We start from the raw sequence: 4,037 nt of genomic DNA on the forward strand, positions 1-4,037 counted from the left end.
ACCATCAATTGCAGAAATATATGAGAGGACAGATATTAAAGAGTGCAGAGTTGTTAGAGTGTTATCTTAGTGGATGCTAGAGAGGCAATAAGAATCTCAGTTACTGATGAGTTTTAAAACAAGAATAGAATTTGACAATATTGGCAGCTAAAACATTGTTGAAAAATGTGTTGCTGGAAAACTGCAGCAGGTCAGGCAGCATCAAAGGAGCAGGAGAATCGATGCTTTGGGCTGAAACACTGTGCCAAAATATCTGGATAATGGAGTGTGAGTGATTTGTGTCTTTGTCCTCTCCTCTCAGGTTGCTGCTCTTGCTGTCCTGCAGCATGCACCAACTGTGCCAATGGCTGTGTGTCTATTCTCCTGCCTTCTCCCCATATCCTTCAAGCACCTTGTTCGTCAAAAATCTGTTTCTCTCATAAAACAGTGACAATGACATGTACATAAGACAGTCCAAACACAGAGAAGACAGTGCGTAAAATACAGACCCCACCCCCGAGCCCTGTCTGTGTTAATTGTTGGGGAGGTTCCGGATACCTTTTACACACAGAAAGGTGGACAAGCAGCAAAGACTGACCCACTCCTGTATGTTGGTTGTGAGACACATCGCCTCCAACACAGACACAGCTCAGATACTGATAATTTGTCCTATATTTCGATTCTCTGTGTTTGTATGTTCTTTCATTATTTTTATCATAACCAATCAATTCAACCTCTTATTCGCCCAGAAATCTTGTGAAACGAATTCATTTTAAATCGTAAAAGTATTTCATCTGGGAGAAAGGAAATGATAAGTGAGGCGATGGACAGAGTGCAGACCATGTCTACCCTGAGCCCTGCAGTGTGGTTTCACTCACTCTCCAAATATTTCCCATCACAGGATCTCTATATGACACTGATTGAGAAATCCCTTCGGGCCGTGTTGTGAATGAAGGAAGCGGCTGCAATTCAAACCTCCAGCCGCTGACTCACTCCGAAGGGTCGTGTGCATTCAGGTAGCGCCGAGCCGCCTGTTGCCCGGTTTTGCAGCCGGTTCGCCTCCCATCACAAGCTCATAAAGCTCGGCTCGGCTTCAGCAAACGGCACAAGGTCGAGAAGCGCGGATTGGAGCCGGCTCGAAGCTGCAGAAGAAGTTGGTGAGATGTCGGACCCGAAGCCCTGTGTGTGCCTGGATGGTGAGTGGGGCTTGGTGCAGTGCTTTCAGCACAGTGTCCCAGTGCGGGGCCTCAGTCTGACTGGGAGCCAGCAGCATTGCAGGGAGGCCAGGCTGCTTCTTCAACTCACTGCAGCCCAGGGCAATGGCACAAAGAGCCGGGCCCCGTGCCCAGCCCGTGCCTGGGGCCATTGCTGGGCGGTGCACACCACTCACTCTCTGTGTTTTTCCTCTTTTCAGGATCCTGCTCCTGTGAAAACACCTGCAGATGCTCCAACTATCAATGTGCCACCAGCAAAGCTGGACGCTGCCAGAAAAGTGAGTCACTGGGACAGGCTTTCAAACTGCTCCCGTTGTATTGGTGTGACACATAGTCCTGGGCACAATTCACACAGGGACTCCACAGACACATACATGATCCGGGATTACACCGGATTGAATTGCCATCCGATTTCTACAATGTCCAATCGGAAGAATCTTCAGACCAGAAGCTGCTGCTTAAAGCAATCTTTGAGGTTGCCATCGGAAAGCGCTGATCTTCTTGACTTCTGATTAGAAACCGTGTTGTGGAGATAGTGACAGGAACATCTTGCCTCAAACTGTCTCTCACTGGGATGTGCTGCTGAGCCTGTTCAGGGGGGTGACTGGGAGATGGGAGACAGATGGGTTTGTGAGGGAGGAGCTGGGTGCTGTCATGGGAGGCTGTGGGAGCTTTCAGTGAACGAATTGATTGTGAGTGATTTGTGTCTTTGTCCTCTCCTCTCAGGTTGCTGCTCTTGCTGTCCTGCAGCATGCACCAACTGTGCCAATGGCTGTGTGTGTAAAGGGAATACCTCTGAGAAATGTACCTGCTGCTCCTGAACAACACGCTCTTCAGACACAGTCTCTGAAAGATTGTCCATTTGTACTGTGTTCCCCAAGCTGCATATTTTCGTTATGTAGCTCCGGAGGATTTGTGTATTATTGTGAATCATTACAAGTTTATTGAATGTTGTTTTGCTTGTCTTTTGATATAAGTACCTGAATAAAATTCCACTCTGGGATACATTTAAAAAGTCCTCTTTTTTTCTTAAATGACCGTCGATGCAACAAATCGGAAATGCCATTGAACGATCTGTACAGAACCCGCATTGCATACTATTAAACTTTGAAGCCAGATTGTTGCCCGTAAATGGGAATGGGAAAGTGAACAGACACATGACAGATGAAACACAATAAAAATGATAGGAAGAGCTGGGAATGGCACAATGGATGAAATCGCATTCTTTAGGTTGGCATTATTCATTAAAATCTCTGCTAATGCTTACAGAGGCATTTGACTCATACACTGACCAATTCATACACTTCAGAGCGGGAGAAATGAGGTTCAACTCTCTGCAGGCGGACCAGTTTCAGGAATGGTGGTGTGGGGAATTCATTGGCAGTTCGGCTAATGCTCGTATGCAAGAGTGATGCAGCATCCCATTATGAACTTTACCATAAATTGGATATTAGTCTGTTCCATCTGTCAGCTTATTGTGCATACTCAAGTTTATGAAACAGATTGCTTGAATCAATTTGAAAAAGACCATACATGTGTTCCTGTATTCCAGGCAATGTTTCTCCCGCTCTGAAGTGTATGAATTGGTCAGTGTATGAGTCAAATGCCTCTGTAAGCATTAGCAGATTTAATGAATAATACCAACCTAAAGAATGCGATTTCATCCATTGTGCCATTACCAGCTCTTCCTATCATTTTTATTGTGTTTCATCTGTCACGTGTCTGTTCACTTTCCCATTCTGTTCTCTTCAGCCTCTTGTCATCCGTCTCATTGTTTACAAATATTGTGTTGGTCAAATTTGAAGCAAACCAGAAATTCCCCTGGGCTTGGAGTCAAATTAAGACAGGGAGAGAATTACAGAATTGTCCGCTTGTTCAAAAGCAAGTTGTAAGGTGAAGCCCAGTAATTACAGACCAGTTATCTCAACCTTGGTAGTAGAGATACTTTGAGTAAAAAAATGCTGCTATAAAATTAGAAAGATTTCCTGGTGGTGGAAATTGAATAAAGGTTTGTACGCCTGTTGTCTTTCACTGTGTCTCACACCTGCACACACACAACATGGGTGCTGGGGAAAATATAATCACTACCGCAGTTTGATGGTAGTGTGTGGGTAACGAAATAAAAAAGAAAAAAGAAGGAAATAAGAAAAATTAAATAAAATGAGAGAGATGTTGATGAATTAGGTAGTGTCAGAATCTTGCCTGGATGTTATCCCTCTGGTGTTCTCTGTTGAGAGGACCTCAGACTGTGGGCCATACCTCAAAGTAGGAAAATAAAAGTCAAAGGAGGATGTGGTGCTGATTTGGACACAGCAAATAACCTTCCTCTGGAGGCAGACAACTTGCGTAAAGTACTTGATGAAATATATTTTCATCCTCTGTTCTCTAGGGAAGAGAATGTTGTTTAAGTCACAGTAATGGAGGAGTTGAAAGTGGATTTGATACCTTATATAACAAGGACTTCAAGTGTTGACTGCCATCCAAGTCGAAAACTCAACCCATGGAGATGAGATGTACTCAGGATGAATGAGTTTGAATTTGGGCAGGAATAGTAGTGGATGTGGCAACAACATTCTAATCTTCTGAGAATTATGCTAGAGGTCTTAGTAAACATAAGGGGAAATAAATCTCCAGGAACTGATGAAGTGTATCCCAGCATGTTGTAGGAAGTTGTTGAGGAAATTATAGGGCCCCTAGCTGAACTGCTTGCATTATGTACGAACACAGGTGAAGTATTGGAGGACTGGAGAGTGGCTAACGTTGTGCCATTGTTTAAGGAAGGCTGTCAGGAGAAAACTGGAAAATAGAGACCTGTGAGTCTGACATCAATGGTGGGTAATTTGT

The 4,037-nt window shown here is 44.3% G+C and overlaps 1 protein-coding gene and 1 long non-coding RNA gene across 8 annotated transcripts in view; both read left to right on the forward strand.

The window, feature by feature from the left end:
• Positions 1 to 4,037, forward strand: part of LOC122562539 (leucine-rich repeat and immunoglobulin-like domain-containing nogo receptor-interacting protein 2) — a 727,031-nt gene that overhangs the window by 643,106 nt on the left and 79,888 nt on the right. The window lies entirely within an intron of this gene.
• On the forward strand, positions 571 to 2,200 carry LOC122562574. Of its 2 annotated transcripts, none has more exons than XR_006315362.1 (4): positions 571 to 585; positions 881 to 1,175; positions 1,394 to 1,471; positions 1,920 to 2,200. It is a non-coding gene; the product is annotated as an uncharacterized LOC122562574 (long non-coding RNA). The 2 variants fall into 2 exon arrangements; XR_006315359.1 differs by lacking the exon at positions 571 to 585 and adding an exon at positions 657 to 671.

This window comes from Chiloscyllium plagiosum, chromosome 2, assembly GCF_004010195.1.
Source record: "Chiloscyllium plagiosum isolate BGI_BamShark_2017 chromosome 2, ASM401019v2, whole genome shotgun sequence".
NCBI lineage: Eukaryota > Metazoa > Chordata > Chondrichthyes > Orectolobiformes > Hemiscylliidae > Chiloscyllium > Chiloscyllium plagiosum.